Raw genomic sequence first — 17,847 nt, 5'->3', positions numbered from 1 at the left:
GATTTGTGGATTGCTGGACTCAAGAGACGTTTGGGTTCTGGGACTCAAGATCCCAAGGGAAAGGATGTGGCCCAATTTTTTGGGGTGGGTCTTTGCTCATGGTTTGGTTAATGAACACTAGTTGTGGTGTTTCCCCAATTTAATGCTGATGTTGTTTACCTCATGTTATTAAAGATTCTCTACTACACCAAGACTCTGTGCTTGCGAGAGGGGAAGTATTGCCTCTTTGAGGTGCCCAGGGGGTGTGTAAGATTTTCCCAGGTCACTGGGTGGGGGCTCGAGCCAGTTTTGCATTTGCTTTGGTGAGAGGGAACCCCTGTGTACTGAACCCGGCCCTTGCTGCTATCAACTTGGCCTGGCAGAAGGGTTACATATCCAGTGTCAGATGGGGGATGCCATGTTGAAGAGTGTGCCACTCTGCTCTCACTGGCATGATCTCAGTGAGTGTAAGGTCATGCTGGGTGGGGCGGAGTGGCACGCTCTTCAAAATAGCATCCCCTGTGCAGTGTAGTTGTTGTAAGATCATGCTAGCGGGGGCAGGCCCACCCTTTAATGGAATGCTAAACTGTCTTGTACTGTTCAGCCACTAGGTGGCGATGCATGTAAAACTCCTTGGTTAAAGCATCAGAGGGGTAAGCATGTTAATCTGGATCTGTGAAAGCGGCAAAGAGTCCTGGGGCACCTTATAGACTAACAGATGTATTGGAGCATAAGCTTTCGTGGGAGAATACCCACTTTGTCGGATGCATGTAGTGGAAATTCCCAGAAGCAGGTATAAATATGCAAGCAAGAATCAGGCTAGGGATAACGAGGTTAGTTCAATCAGGGAGGATGAGGCCCTCTTCTAGTAGATGACGTGTGAACACCAAGGGCGGAGAAACTGCTCTTGTCCTAGGGGAGCCATTCACAGTCTGTGTTTAATCCTGAGCTGATGGTGTCCAATTTGCAAATGAACTGAAACTCAGCAGCAGTTTCTCTTTGAAGTCTGGTCCTGACATTTGTTTGCTGCAGGATGGCTACCTTTACATCTGCTATTGTGTGTCCAGTGAGGTTGAAGTGTTCTCCTACAGGTTTTTGTATATTGCCATTCCTAATATCTGATTTGTGTCCATTTATCCTTTTACTTAGGGACTGTCCAGTTTGGCTGATGTACATAGCAGAGGGGCATTGCTGGCACATGATGGCGTATATTACATTGGTGGACGTGCAGGTGAATGAACCGGTGATGGTGTGGCTGATCTGGTTAGGTCCTGTGATGGTGTCGTTGGTGTAGATATGTGGGCAGAGTTGGCATCGAGGTTTGTTGCATGGATTGGGTCCTAAGTTAGAGTTACTATGGTGCGGTGTGTCATTGCTGGTGACAATATGCTTCAGGTTGGCGGGTTGTCCGTTAGCGAGGACTGGCCTGCCTCCCAAGGCCTGTGAAAGTGAGGGATTGTTGTCCAGGATGGGTTGTAGATCACTGATGATGCGTTGGAGAGGTTTTAGCTGAGGACTGTAAGTGATGGCCAGTGGAGTTCTGTTGGTTTCTTTCCTGGGCTTGTCTTGCAGGATACACGTCTGGCTCTGTTGATCTGTTTCCTTATTTCCTCATGTGGGTATTGTAGTTTTGAGAATGCTTGGTGAAGATCTTGTAGGTGTTGGTCTCTGTCTGAGGGGTTGGAGCAAATGTGGTTGTACCTCAGCACTTGGCTGTAGACAATGGATCATGTGGTGTGTCTGGGATGGAAGCTGGAGGCATAAAGGTAGGCATAGCAGTCGGTGGGTTTTTGGTATAGGGTGGTGTTAATGTGACCGTCACTTATTTGCACCGTGGTGTCTAGGAAGTGGACCTCCCATGTAGATTGGTCCAGGCTGAGGTTGATGGTGGGGTGGAAACTGTTGAAATCATGGTGGATCTTCCAGGGTTTCCTTCCCATGGGTCCAGATGATGAAGATGTCATCAATGTAACGTAGGTAGAGAAGGGGCGTGAGTGGACGAGAGCTGAGGAAGCGTTGTTCCAGATCAGCCATAAAAATGTTGGCATATTGTGGGGCCATGCGGGTGCCCACAGCGGTGCCACTGGTCTGGAGGTGTCTATTGTCACCAAATATGAAATAATTGTGAGTGAGGATAAAGTTACAGAGCTCAGCAACCAGTTGTGCTGTGGCATCATCAGGGATACTGTTCCTGATAGCTTGTATTCCATCTGTGTGTGGGATGTTTGTGTAGAGAGCCTCTACATCCAGGGTGGCTAGGATGGTGTTTTCTGGAAGATCACCAATGCATTGTAGTTTTCTCAGGAAATCAGTGGTGTCACGGAGATAGCTGGGAGTGCTGGTGGCATAGGGCCTGAGTAGAGAGTCCACATATCCGGACAGTCCTTCAGTGAGAGTGCCAATGCCCGAGAGGATGGGGCATCCAGGGTTTCCAGGTTTGTGGATCTTGGGTAGTAGATAGAATAACCCCGGTCGGGGCTCTAAGGGTATGTTGATTTGTTCCTGTGTTAGTGTAGGGAGTATTCTGAGTAGATGGTGCAGTTTCTTAGTGTATTCCTCAGTGGGATCTGAGGAAAGTGGCCTGTAGAATTTGGTATTGGAGAGTTGTCTGGCAGCCTCCTTTTGGTAGTCAGACATGTTCATGATGACAACAGTACCTCCTTTATCAGCCTCTTTGATTACAATGTCAGGGTTGTTTCTGAGGCTGTGGATGGCAATGCGTTCTGCACGACTTAGGTTATGAGGCAAGCAATGTTGTTTTTCCACAATTTCTGCCTGTGCATGTCGACGGAAGCATTCTATGTATAGGTCCAGACTGTCATTTCGACCCTCAGGAGGAGTCCATGTGGAGTTCTTCTTGTGCTGTTGGTGGGAGGGTATCTGTGTATCAGTGTGCTGTTCAGTGTTATCTTGAAAGTATTCTTTGAGTCGGAGATGGCGAAAGTAGGCTTCCAGATCACCGCAGAACTGTATCATGTTTGTGGGGGTGGTGGGGCAGAAAGAGAGTACCCGAGATAGGAGAGACTCTTCTGCTGGGCTGAGTGTGTAGCTGGATAGATTGACAATATTGCTGGGTGAGTTAGGGGTACCAGTGTTGTGGCCCCATGTGGCAGGTAGGATTTTAGACAGCTTACAGTCCTTTTTCCTTTGTAGAGAGGTGAAGTGTGTAATGTAGATCTCCTGTCTTATTTTAGTAAAGTCCGTTTGTATGGAAGGTTGGTTATTTATGAGAGTCTCCGGGTTGGAGAACTCTTTTTTGATGTTTTCCTGTTTGCTGTATCGGATGCTGATCAGGTGGTTCCTCAGTTTCTTTGATAGTGTATGGCATAATCTCTCACTGTGGTCTGTGTAGTATGTAGATAGCAATGGATTTTTCACCTCAGTCCATTTGGTATGATGTCCATCCGTTTGCATTTGGAAAGGAAGATGATATCTATCCGTACTTGTGCAAGTTTCTTCATGAGGTTGATGGATCTCCACTCCACACAGCTAAATGCAGTGCCTTGCATGGTGTCAAGCATCAGAGGGGTAGCCGTGTTAGTCTGGATCTGTAAAAGCGTCAAAGAGTTAGTTAAAGTAACTTTAGCCATACCTGGCAGAGCATTAAAGGACCTTACAGTGAACATATCTGGTGTGTATATTGCTTGGAAGGAGGCTTCGTAGCCAGTCCATAACTGGTACAGGAGCATGACATGTGTCATTCACAGAGGTACTGGAAAGGCTGGTATTCCAATAATGCGTGAGTGACCACTCTAGTTTGACCAAGAGCTGGCTACTGTGCTGAGGATTGAGCCACCAGTGCTTCATGACAGCCTGGGAAGCCATGACGGTGACCTTCTGACCCCCAGAATCCAGGATATCATGGGAGAGGAGCCAGCAAGAGCCAGATCAGGCTGCCGAAATGACTCTTGTGCTCACACTGGTTCCTGAGGACCAGAGCAGTTGCAGCACATCTAGGGCCCCTACTCAGTGTTTGATGACTCCCAAAGGAGCAGCCTGCAATGGAACCAGCAACAGAAACACAAGAGGCAGAAGTGGCCTCTCAGCCTGGTATGTTTCAGACTCCACGTCTGTTGTTCTTATGGCATGAATGGGATGGATTTCTGGTTTATGACCCAATGCAAAATGTATTAGAAGCCGCAGCTTGTATCTGCTAATTAGAATATCTGCTAATGGTGAACTGCACACCGGCGCCTGGTTGTCACCCCAACATAATGACCACATGGAATTCGGAATGGAGACTGGGAAGTGCAAACAACAGTGAAGCAAGCATTTATCATTAACTTTTTACTGGACACTTGCACATTCTTACAAAGACAAAACAACAGACAGGAGTATTAAAAGTAAGAACCTTATATTGCCTTCCCTTTTAGTATGTGAGACCATACAAACAGCGCATGCCACAACATAATGAGCTGCCTGTAAACAGTACACTGCCCAGGCGTGGGGGAAGGTTAAATGTAGTTTACGGATGATGGAATCAATGCCCAAAGTATGGCTGAGGTAGTATGCAGTTCAGAAATGTTCTGGGGGCAGGAAAATACCTGTGTAATCCTATATAACCATGTGTATTTGCATGTAGTCCCTGGGTAGATGCATTCAGAGCAACCTGCATCAAGAGGTGTAGGAAGGCAGTAATCCATGTGGACACTAATGTAGCATCCTATTCATAGAATCATAGAAGATTAGGGTTGGAAGAAACCTCAGGAGGTCATCTAGTCCAAACCCCGGCTCAGAGCAGGACCAACACCAACTAAATCATCCCAGCCAGGGCTTTGTCAAGCAGGGCCTTAAAAACCTCTAAGGAAGGAGATTGCACCACCTCCCTAGGTAACCCATTCCAGTGCATCACCACTCTCCTAGTGAAATAGTGTTTCCTAATATCCAACCTAGACCACCCCCACTGCAACCTGAGACCATTGCTCCTTGTTCTGTCATCTGCCACCACTGAGAACAGCTGAGCTCTATCCTCTTTGGTACCTCCCTTCAGGTAGTTGAAGGCTGCTATCACTCTTCTCACTCTTCTCTTCTGCAGACTAAACAAGCCCAGTTCCCTCAGCCTCTCCTCATAAATCATGTGCCCCAGGGCCCTGACCATTTTCGTTGCCCTCCACTGGACTCTCTCCAATTTGTCCACATGCCTTCTGTAGTGGGGGGCCCAAAACTAGACTCAGGAGTTCAGGTGTGGCGTTACTAGTGCTGAATAGAGGGGAATAATCACTTCCCTTGATCTGCTGGTAATGCTCCTACTAATGACAGGTTTCAGAGTAACAGCCGTGTTAGTCTGTATTCGCAAAAAGAAAAGGAGTACTTGTGGCACCTTAGAGACTAACCAATTTATTTGAGCATAAGCTCCGATGAAGTGAGCTGTAGCTCACGAAAGCTTATGCTCAAATAAATTGGTTAGTCTCTAAGGTGCCACAAGTACTCCTTTTCTTTTTGCTCCTACTAATGCAACTCAAAATGCTTTTAGCCTTCTTGGCAACAAGGACACACTATTGATTCATATCCAGTTTCTCATCCACTGTAATCCCCAGGTCCTTTTCTGCAGAACCTCTGCTTAGTCAGTCGGTCCCCAGACTGTAGCGGTATGACGCAGCAGAGAATGAGTGGGGTGGATTGACCTAGGAATGTTGCAGGGGAGTTTACTGGGACTGTCTGCATCAGTGATGAGATAGCAGGGGGTGACTTCACTGTCTGGGACCATACCTGAGCCTGTAACCTGAGCTGGGAGGGGGGTTGGGTCCAAGTGATATCTTCTGCCTGGGAAACTGGACAAAGGCTGGAGGAGGAGCTGGAGGGAGGCTGGGTGAGTCGGCTGGAGGGGGTTTCATTTTTGGAGTGGGCTAGGGAAGAGGAGGGAGCCCCTAGAGCTGAGGACTAATCTCCCTGCCCCCCAGAAGGACCTGACTAAGGGGTCTTGTTTATGCCTACAAGCTCTGGTCTGGATTGTGTTCCTGTCATCTCTAATAAACCTTCTGTTCTACTGGCTGGCTGAGAGTCACTGTGAATCACAGGAAGTGGGGGTGCAGGGCCCTGACTCCCCCAATCTCTGTGACAACTGGTGGCAGTGGTGAGATCTACTGCACCCCGTGGATGGAGCTTCCTGCAGTAAGTGACTGGGGAGCAGTAAAATGAAGGGGGATTGACGGGGACCAGGCGTGCTGAAGATTCAGAGAGGAGTCGTTTCAGGGGGTGGAGGAGCTACGCTTAACCCCTGGGAGTGTGTGACAAGCGAGAAGGACTGTTGCAATAACAGGGTCCCCTTGGGCACTGCGGTGAGCAGTCTCAGGGGTGGAGGAGTCTGCGGCTTGACCCTGGGAGAGAGGTAGAAAGAGGTAGAAAGAGGTAGAAAGCTGGCACAGTAGGGGTTCCTCCTGGAAATCGTGGGGAGCTGTGTTAAGGAAAAGTTAGCACATGTGACTCCATTTTGGTTTGGGGCCCACCATTGTTTAAATGTCAGCACATCATACACCAGGAGGAGTGATCCTTAGATACTGAATCCCTGTGAAAATCCTCCTCCTTGTCTCCAGAGTGCCTTGATTCCTAGTATCTGGTTTTTGTCAGTCTCTAACTCCCTGTCTTTTGGCCTTGATGTGAGGCCTCCCATCCTGATAATAAAAGTTACTGATGCATGGCTTTAGGACCATGCTGTGTAATTAACATACTGGTATAGCACGAGGAATGCACCAAGCAGGGACAGGTGGTAGATAAGACAAGGGTTTGTTTATTGGCTAAGGTTTCCGATGCACGAGGGCAACATGCTTTGCTAAAAGGTATATAACCTTTGTATAATCTGTATTCAGGGTCTCCTCCTGGCTAGCAGGGGGGCACCACGCTCGAGCGTAATAAACTTAGTGTCTTTTGGGAACTCTGCAGTTGTGGACTTTGTTTCTGTGCCTCAGCCTAGATTCGAACTGTGCGTGTCCTACCAGGTGTAATTCATAGCATTTGTGTGCGTGTCCTACAAGGTATAATTCGCAGCAGTTGTGTGCGTGTCCTCTCAGGTGTAATTCGTAACAGTTTGGCGACCACGAAGGGACTCTAGGCTCGCCCCTACAAGCGAGACTACACTCCTCCTCTCGGACAGCTCCAGCCGGCACAGGGTGAGTTCACCTTTGAGAACTCTGAGGAGGAGGGGCTGTGAGCCATCGCTTAGGTGATAAGATGGCACATTTTGTGTCCTTTTGGTAGCCCATTATGGGTTCTGGGCAGAGTGTAAGTAAGGGGACCTCTTTGGCTGAAATTCTCGAGAATTGGGGGAATATTTCTGGCACCCATGGGTTAGGTAGGAAGAAAGCTGTTATTTTATATAAGGTTGAGTGGTCAGCACTAACAACTCAAACATCTATTGAATGGACACTGGACGGGTCCTTTGCTGGGGATGCATTAACAGCGCTTAGGAGGAGGCTGGAGGACAAAGCTCCAGCCCAGATGGATTATTGGTATGTATGGGACAACTGGGCTTATGCCTGTGCGAAAGGACGTCCTCTTTCCTCCTCCTTTTCCTATCTATCTCAGGGGTCTTCAGCCCCGCTCTGTGCTATGCCTGTTTCTTCTCCTCCCTGGCCTGCTTCTGCCCCTCCCCTGGCTTACCCTCGGCTTTCTGACTTATGCCTATCATCTCCTTGCTTGCCACCCCCCTGCCCGTACGGGCCCACCATTGACCCACCGGTTACTCTGCAAGCTCCCCTCATTCAGCAACCCCTTGTTACTCATAGTATGGATGGGAGTGAACGGCTACCCTTCTCTTATGTTCACTGCCCCTTTGGCCCAGGCGATTTAGTAACATGGCAACAGCAGATGCCTCGCCTGCGTGACGATCCAGAGAAGGTTCTGCAAACCATTCGGTCTGTATTTACTGCATTTAATCCTACATGGGCAGATGTCCAGGTAATCCTGGACACACTTTTTACCCCTGACGAGAAATATTCCATTCTGGATGCTAATAGGCGCTGGGCAGGGGAGGATAGTACCCGGGCTTCTTGGCCCCTGACTGATCCCAATTGGAATCCTAATGTGCCTATTCAAATGGGCCTTTTAAAGGCAGGTAGAAACGGCCTTTTAGAAGCTGTACGTAAAGCTGGTAGTAAAATGGCTAACTGGTCTAAAATCCGCGAATGTCGGCAAGAGCTTACTGAGCACCCCCCGCCTTTTTGGCCCGGTTGTCCAAGCAAGTTCGTGTATATGGGGGCGGTATAAACCCTGAGGCAGAGGAAAACCGTCCTATGATGGTCTCCTTTTATGTTGATCAGGCAGCATCAGATATAAAAAAATATTTTTCTAAGCATGTGCCCGATTGGCCAGGAAAACCCCTCCAGGAGGTTGTCCGCCTGGCCACCTTTGTGTTTAACGGCAGGGACGAGGAGAAAGCACGGGAAAAACGTAAACAGAAGAAGGAGAAGGTAAGTATGTTAGCTGCTGCCTTGCAGGCTCCTTCAGGAAACCAGCATTGGCAAGGGCGCGGAGAGATGAGGGGAAGGGGGCATGGACGGGGGACAGGAGGAGGGGGAGGTTGGGGTAAAATGAGGGACAGAAATTGTAATTATTGTAAGCAACCAGGGCACTGGAGGAGGGAGTGTCCCCTGCTTCCCCGAGGGGCTCCTTGGAAGAGCCAGGTAGAGGCTAATCCTTCTTTTCCCCCTAATGCCCCCAGAACCTTGTTAACCCCCAGTGACTAGAGGCGGAGGTTTTGGGGACTTTGGGAGAGTTGGAATGGGACTTGGGGTTACAGTCACAAATGTATTTGAAAGTTGGGGAGCACCTTGTGCCTTTTCTAGTAGATACTGGGGCCACCCTCTCCACTTTAACTTTTGTTCCGGGCTCTCTGTCCGATACCAAGGTTTGGGTGCAGGGTATAGAAGGCAATCCCTGCCCGGCTCCTTTATCCTACCCTGTCCCTATCAAGCTTGGTTCTTTAAAGCTATCACATAGGTTTGTTGTAATGCCGGAGTGCCCCGCAAACCTCCTCGGGCGGGATGTGCTGGGCAAATTGGGGGCACACATATATTGCACCCCCGAGGGGCTCCGCATGTCCGTTCCGGACTCGGCGGTTGCTTCTCTTATGGCATCAGTTACCCCTATTCCTGGTGTGCCCTCTGAATTGTCCAGTGTTCCCCACACTTGGTGAAGCACAAATCCTACTGATGTGGGTCTTCTTAAATCAGCAATTCCAGTGAGTCTGAAAACAAGGGGTGGACCGCCTCCGTCCGTAAAACAATACCCCTTGCCGAGGGAGGCGGAAGAAGGCATCTCACTTCTTATTGACAGCTATTTGACTCAGGGGGTTTTAGTCCCCTGCAGTTCGCCCTGTAATACTCCCATTCTTCCAGTAAGGAAGCCTAAACCGGGACCAGACGGGCGTCCAGTCTATCGATTTGTTCAGGATCTACGGGCTATAAATGGTTATGTTATAGCCCCCCATCCAGTTGTCCCTGATCCGAGCACTATTCTAACACTGATTCCTCAGTCAGCCACTTGCTTTACTGTCATAGATTTGTGTGCAGCATTTTTCAGTATCCCTTTGCACCCTGATTCTCAATATTTATTCGCATTTACCTGGAAGGGTCAGCAGCTAACATGGACGCGTCTTCCCCAGGGGTTCTCAGGATCCCCCACTATTTTTTCCCGGATTCTCACAGAGGATTTAAAAGACATTGTCTTGCCTAGTTCGTCTGTTCTGGTTCAGTATGTGGATGATGTTAGAGGGCTTATTCCTTCACCCACTTACTTCCCTGGTCCTTCTCACATGAACAGAGAGCAACAATATCCGAAGTCCAAAGGTGCAAACAATTCGATGTTTATTGGGGTGAACTTCCAGCAGGCCTGATTCCAGTTTCCTTCCTTAGTATCCTCCTTCCCAGCTCTGACACCACAGAGCCTTACACCTGTGTCCCTGTTCCCATTCCTACCCTTAGCAAAACATGATTCCAACTTTCTTACCCCCATTCCCTGTTCCCATCTCCCCCTTTCCCACATGCCCATGCCCACCCCCACCCCCACCCTTCCTCATTGACTACAGACTATATAGTAAAACTTGAGTTCTGCTTAGCTATACCTTAACCAATCATTTTCCTGAAATTTAACTAACCAATCCTAACATATTGTAACATGATTATGTAACCAATTATATCCCACCACCTTAATTAGTTTACACCCAGCAAAATTAATTATACAGCAGACAGGAACAATCACAGAACCAGACAGAGATTATACAGACAAACAATAGCAAAGTGGGAACTACAATGACAAGACAACACAGAAGTGAGGATTTCACATCCCAGCTATTGATAAGTGAGTTCTTGCCAGACAGGATGCTATCAAACTAAGTTTCCTTTTACATTTTCTAGGCACTTCCCTTTCTCTGGAGGTGATAGGAACTATCAGGACAGGATTGTATTCCTAACAGCCGAATAGCACCTTATTTCAGTGTGACTAGTTTGGAATGTGAGGATGTGACCGTTCACTTCCCAGCTTATGGCTGCCTCTGCTGCTTAGCCAAAGGCCTTAGCCTAAGAACAGAGCCACAAACTGTCACAGTAAGAGAAGGCCCTTACACCGGCAGACAGTGATTTCTTTCTTTTATACCTCTAGAACTAGCCAAGCGATAAGAATACACCTAAATTCTTAGAGTATAGGCCTTTACAGACAGGCCTGAATATCTATATCCTAACAGATGATTTGTTAATTGCTGCCTCAGATCATAACGCATGTTTAATTGACTCTGTTGTTTTGCTTACTGCATTAGCTAATAAGGGTCATTGTGCATCTCCATCCAAGTTGCAGCTGTGCCTAGATCAGGTAATTTATTTGGGCTTTGTAATTAGGCCTGGGGAGTGCTTACTCTCCCCTGATAGGGTGTGGGCAATCCAGGATTACCCGCATCCGACTACCAAAAAGCAGTTACGGGCTTTTCTGGGGGCTGCGGGGTCTGCCAACCCTGGGTCGTGGCTTTCGGGAAATTGGTGAAACCGTTAGTTCAAGCTACTACAACACTGACCCTCGATCCTGTCTCCTGGACCCCGGAAATGGAAGACGCTTTTAAATCCATCAAAAAGGCTCTGATCTCTGCGCCCGCCTTGGGATTCCCGGATTACGGTAAACCATTTTCTCTTTTCACTCACGAACGGCAGGGGGTGGCTAGCGGTGTCCTTTGGCAATACCTGGGGGATCGCCCACGCCCCGTAGCCTATTACTCAGTACAACTGGACCCCGTTATTCAGGGCTCTGTCTCCTGTGTACAGTCTGTTGCTGCTGCTGCTGCTGTCATGGTTGAACGGTCACGACCTATTGTTCTGGGGCACCCTCTGACTGTCTGGGTCCCTCATGAGGTTGAAATTCTCTTAAAACAGCATTCTACACAGGCATTGTCTCCACAGCGGGCTCATAAATATGAGCTAATCCTGTTGGCCGCTGACAACGTTACTTTACGCCACTGTAACATCCTCAATCCAGCCACAATGCTACACCTCCCAGAGGACGGTACCCCTCACCATGTATGCATGGATGTCGTCGCGCAGAATGGTAAGCCCCGCCCGGATTTAGCGGACTCCCCTTTAGTTGAGCCCGATTTACTTCTTTTCACAGATGGGTCCTCGTACTATTTAGATGGCCACCGGGTCTCGGGCTATTCGGTTACCTCTCAGGCAGACGTTATTGAGGCTGGCCCCCTACCACCTTCCTTCAGCGCCCAGGGCGAGGAGTTACATGTGCTTACCAGGGCTTGTTTATTGTCTTCAGGGAAAACTGTTACCATCTATACGGACTCTAAGTGTGCTTTTGGGGTTTGTCATGCTACAGGCCAGCTCTGGAAGCAACAAGTATTTTTAAGCTCCTCAGGCACAAAAATCGCTAATGGCCCTCTAATCTCTGCCCTTTTGGAAGCTATTCAGGCCCCTCATCAGGTGGCGGTGGTTCATTGTTATGCGCACAGGCAGTCTAACAGTTTTGTATCTCAGGGCAATGCGTTAGCTGATTCAGCCGCAAAGGCTGCAGCTCTACAGCCCCTTCTGGTTTCGGCTTCCCTCCCCCGGATGTGTCCTTCCCACCTGCTGACTGGACGCTGCTGTATGCTGACGTATCCTTGGAGGAGCTGCACAACTGGAAATGCTGGGAGGGATCTGAGGGCTCCGATAAGTGGACCAACTTTCCGGAGGGCCTGAAGCAATACCAACCAGAAAGGCAGATGCAAGATCTGTGGTCAAGTTCTTAATGAAAGACATTGTACCCAGGTTTGGTGTCCCTGAAGTCATTGATTCAGATCGGGACTCACACTTTACTGTAAAAATTTTGGAGGAACTCTACCGGTGCTTGGGGATTATCTGACAATTACACACCCCGTACCACCCCCAGTCTGCAGGTAAAGGTTCCTGGATTCACCATAGCTACGTCAAGTTGGTGACGGGACCCCCACCTGACCCTGGCGAGCCAGCAGATGAGCCACTTCATGAATGAACACTACAACCAACCCATGGACTGAGCTTTCCAGCTACTGGGACCTTCACAGCTCACCAGGACTTTTTGTGTTCGTGTTTATTGGACTTACATTGGGGGTAGTGTTTTTTGTATGGTACAGGGGAGGATGTCGACATTGGTATGGTTTGACTGGGGGGTCCTCTTCCTATTCCCAAGTCCAGTACAAGGATGGGAGGGCAATAGCTTCTTGAATTTAATCCGTGCTATCAAACAGGGTGTAAATCGAACGCAGTGTTGGATTTGTATTCATACCCCCACATATTTAGGTCAGGGGGTCCCGTTGGTAGGGGTACCTATCCCCCTTAATCGAACACTCCAAGCTAAGCTATGAGCAAACATTACATTTAACTGGAATGTTACAATCCAAATATGGTCTATTGATATGGTGGCCCAGGGTAATTATGCTTTATGTGTGTCACGACGTAAGGGCATAGAAAATACAGTTTTTGTAGGGAATTTTGTGGGGTGCAAGGACACCACCCAAATCAGCTCTGGTGCGGGAGGCCCCTCTACCTACTCCAGAACCCTGTGGCCAGTCCCCGAGGGGTCTGGCTGGTATTGGTTATGCAATCACACAGTCTATAAGGTTCTCCCAGCAGGATGGTGTGGTATATGTACCTTAGGGGCTATAGTACCCACCGTGACAGTACACCAGAACCTGACTCGGGGAGAGATCCGCAATCTAGTATGGAGGGACCGACGAAGTATTCCTTTAAACCCCCTTTCTCATCGACCCAAAGGTTTTCACTCCTTTGTGCGTTGGTTTCTGCCATGGTTGGGAGTAAGCGAGCTGGAAAAACATTTCAGTTTAACATTTCAGCTGCTTTGGAACTAATGGCAAATGCTACTGCAGATGCTCTATCTGCCCTTCAAATTGAAGTCACCCAGCTATCCCAAACTACATTGCAAAACTGCCTAGCCCTGGATTATCTCCTTGCAAATCAGGGCGGGGTTTGTGCTCTGGTCAACTCAAGCTGTTGTGTATTTGTAAATCAGCACCATAGGGTGGAAACTGACATCCACATCCTCAAGCAACAGGCAGCCCTATTCCACCACATCAGCCTCGACATTACCAGCGCCGGATTACAGAAGGTCTGGGACTGGCTCACCTCATGGCTACCGGATGTGGGGACTTGGGGACGGCGTATTTTGTATTTACTTTTTTTGTCTGTTATTGTTTTTGCGTTATTTTTTGTATGCCTACAATGCTGCAGTATGTGCTGTCGGCAGTTGCTAACCCTGCAGCGCGGTTACTCAGCCCCAATATAGCTTACTGACGTACAAAAAGAAAGGGAGGACTGTTAAGGAAAAGCTAGCACATGTGACTCCATTTTGGTTTGGGGCCCACCATTGTTTAAATGCCAGCACATCATACACCAGGAGGAGTGATCCTTAGATACTGAATCCCTGTGAAAATCCTCCTCCTTGTCTCCAGCCTGCCTTGATTCCTAGTATCTGGTTTTTGTCAGTCTCTAACTCCCTGTCTTTTGGCCTTGATGTGAGGCCTCCCATCCTGATAATAAAAGTTACTGATGCATGGCTTTAGGACCATGCTGTGTAATTAACATACTGGTATAGCACGAGGAATGCACCAAGCAGGGACAGGTGGTAGATAAGACAAGGGTTTGTTTATTGGCTAAGGTTTCCGATGCACGAGGGCAACATGCTTTGCTAAAAAGTATATAACCTTTGTATAATCTGTATTCAGGGTCTCCTCCTGGCTAGCAGGGGGGCATCACGCTCGAGCGTAATAAACTTAGTGTCTTTTGGGAACTCTGCAGTTGTGGACTTTGTTTCTGTGCCTAAGCCTAGATTCGAACTGTGCGTGACCTATCAGGTATAATTCGCAGCATTGGTGTGCGTGTCCTACCAGGTGTAATTCGTAGCATTTGTGTGCGTGTCCTACAAGGTATAATTCGCAGCAGTTGTGTGCGTGTCCTCTCAGGTGTAATTCGTAACAGCTGCGAGCACACAGTCCTGCAAGTAGCCAGCAGGAAGATGTATGCTAAGTGCCTTAAGAGTGACCTGGTGGAGCTGTGCAGGCAGAGGGGGCTGCGCATTGGGAGGCTCACCAAAGAACAGCTGATTGCCCAGCTGGAGGAAAAGGATTGCTCGGATACACTGATACCTTCCTCTGAGGGAAGCAGCCCAGCAGACGCAGCGTGGGCCCTGGAGCCTGACTGGGCGGGGAGGGGTCAGATTGCTGCCGAGGGCATCCCGAGACCCCTCCTACTTATGCCTAGGGGAGGGGCTGGGAGGAGCCCAGCGAATACTGAGGGCACCCTGACCCCAGCAGCCAGCAGGGGATCCTCCTGGAGGAGCTCCCCATCCCTGAAACTGAGGCGGCTGGAATGAGAGAGGGAGATAAAATTGAGTTGGAAGATCGTGAAAAAGAGCGAGAGGATCACGAAAGGCAGCATCGGCATGAACTGGAATTGGCAAGGCTGAGGAGCACCGAAGCCCCGGCTGTGATGAGTGAGCAGGGACCCAGGACTGCATGGAGCTTTGATAAGTGCCTCCTGGCCCAGCATAAGGAAGGGGAGGACATAGATGACTTCCTGAATGCCTTTGAGAATGCCTGCAAGATGCACAGGGTTGACCCTGCAGACAGGCTCCAGTTTCTCACCTTCTTACTGGACCCCAAAGCCTTGGCGGTGTACAGCCGAATGGAAGGGGTGGAGGCAGGGGACTACAAACTATTCAAAAAGGCCCTGCTCCCTGAGTTTGGGCTGACTCCCGAGATGCACAGGACAAGGTTCGGAGTCAGCGTAAAGCCCCTGAGGGCTCATATCTACAACTGGCCCTCCAGATGCAGGGATATGCCCACAAGTGGGCAGATGGGGCCCAAACTAAGGAGGACCTGCTCGACCCAGGACTGGCTCTAGGCACCGGCAAAGCAAGCACGTGCCTGGGGCGGCACAATTCCAGGGGCGGCATTCCGGCCATCCTTTTTTTTTTTTTTTTTGGCTTGGGCAGTTGCGCTCTCAGAGCTTGGGGCAGCAAAAAACCTAGAGCCGGCCCTGGCTTGACCTAATCGTACTGGAGCAACTGTATGGGTGGTGCCCATCTGACCTGAGGCTCTGGTTGGTGGACAAAAAGCCAGAGAACCCGCAGCATGCAGGGCAGCTGGCCGACGAGTTTGTGAACAGTTGGTCAGGGGATAGCAGGGAGGAGTCCCAAAGGAACAGGCCAGCCATGATGCAGAGAGAGGAGGAGTTATGAAGAGCATTCCTGATCTGTTCCTGTCAAAAGCATCACAGAAAGACAGACCCTTTGTTTCCCTACCCCTCCAGCTTTGAAAGTATCTTGTCTCCTCATTGGTCATTTTGGTCAGGTGCCAGCGAGGTTATCTTAGCTTCTTAACCCTTTACAGGTGAAAGGGTTCTGCCTCTGGCCAGGAGGGATTTTATAGTTCTGTATACAGAAAGGTGGTTACCCTTTCCTTTATATTTATGACAGTCTCTAATAAACCTTCTGTTCTACTGGCTAGCTGAGAGTCATGATGAATCATAATGTGGGGGTACAGGGCCCTGACTCCCCAATCTCCGTGACAAGCGGTGCATGGGATTCTTCCTTCCTAAATGCAGGTCTCTGCACTTGTCCTTGTTGGACCTCATCAGATTTCTTTTGGCCCAATCCTCCAATTTGTCTAGGTCACTCTGGACCCTATCCCTACCCTCCAGTGTATCATAGAATCATAGAATATCAGGGTTGGAAGGGACTTCAGGAGGTCATCTAGTCCAAACCCTGCTCAAAGCAGGACAAATCCCCCATTTTTTTTTGCCCCAGATCCCTAAATGGCCCCCTCAAGGATTCAACTCACAACCTTGGGTTTAACAGGCTAATGCTCAAACCACTGAGCTATCCCTCCCCCCAGTTTAGTGTCATCTTTGAACTTGCTGAGGGTGCAATCCATCCGATCATCCAGATCATTATCATTAACAAAGATGTTGAACAAAGCTGGCCCCAGGACCGACCCCTGGGGCACTTCACTTGATACCAGCTGCCAACTAGACATTGAGTTGTTGAGCACTACCCGTTGAGCCCAACAATCTAGACAGCTTTCTATCCACCTTATAGTCCATTCATTCAATCCATACTTCTTCAACTTGCTGGCAAGAATACTTTGGGAGACCGTATCAAAAGCTTTGCTAAAGTCAAGATGTATCATGTCCACTGCTTTCCCCATATCCACAGAGCCAGTTATCTCATCATAGAAGGCAATCAGGTTGGTCAGGCATGAGTTTCCCTTGGTGAATCCATGCTGATGGTTCCTGATCACCTTCCTCTCCTCCAAGTGCTTCAAAATGGTTGCCTTGATGACCTGCTCCATGATTTTTCCAGGGACTGAGGTGAGGCTGACCGGTCTGTAGTTCCCTGGGTTCTCCTTCTTCTCTTTTTAAAATATGGGCACTATATTTGTCTTTTTCCAGTCGTCCCGGACCTCCCCCGATCACCATGAGTTTTCAAAGATAATGGCCAATGGCTCTGCAATCACATCAGCCAACTCCCTCAGCACCCTTGGATGCATTAGATCTGGACCCATGGACTTGTGCATGTCCAGCTTTTCTAAATAGTCCTTAACCTGTTCTTTCACTACTGAGGGCTGCTCAGCTCCTCCCCATACTGTGTTGCCTAGGACAGCAGTGTGGGAGCTGACCTTGTCTGTGAAGACCGAGGCAAAAAAAGCATTGAGTACTTCAGCTTTTTCCACATCATCTGTTACTAGGTTGCCTCCCCCATTCATTGAGGGTCCCACCCTTTCCCTGACCTTTTTCCTGTTGCTAACATACCTGTAGAAACCCTTCTTGTTACCCTTCACATGTTGATTCCCCCATGAATTTTGGCCCAATCCTGGATGCTGATAATTGCTAATTTTTCCTGTAGTGGGAACTCCAGATGGTCAAATAAAATGTCCATTTGCCATTCTGGAACTTCTAAAATTGTGATGTCCTCCAGAATGTGGAATACCCAAAAGGATAGAAAAGGATTAGCTAGTAAGCCACACCCCCTACCACACCCCCAAAGGCCAAGCTGGTCTGCCCAATGAGCCATTGGCTTGGGGGAACTTTGACATTGCTGATCAAGTCTATCAGTCATGTAACTCTTTAAGATGCCTCTGACGGGTTACCCGCACTCTACGGTGCACCTGATATACTGGGGTACCACTGAGCTCACCTATTCCACCAGCCTGGGCTACCTTACACTGCCCTGCAGAGCCAGGCCCTAAAGCCTCCTCCAGCACACACACAGGTAGGGACATACCCAGCTGCAGAAAGACAGAGACACTGAAATCAGCTCTGTATGGAAAACTCAGCTAGGGAATTGCTCAGCACTCAAGTGCACACCCACTCTGGAGTGTAAACCCAAAATTGTATTATATTGTCTTGCGCT

Source organism: Lepidochelys kempii, chromosome 24 (genome assembly GCF_965140265.1).
Source record: "Lepidochelys kempii isolate rLepKem1 chromosome 24, rLepKem1.hap2, whole genome shotgun sequence".
Classification (NCBI taxonomy): domain Eukaryota; kingdom Metazoa; phylum Chordata; order Testudines; family Cheloniidae; genus Lepidochelys; species Lepidochelys kempii.
This window is presented reverse-complemented; position numbering follows the sequence as displayed.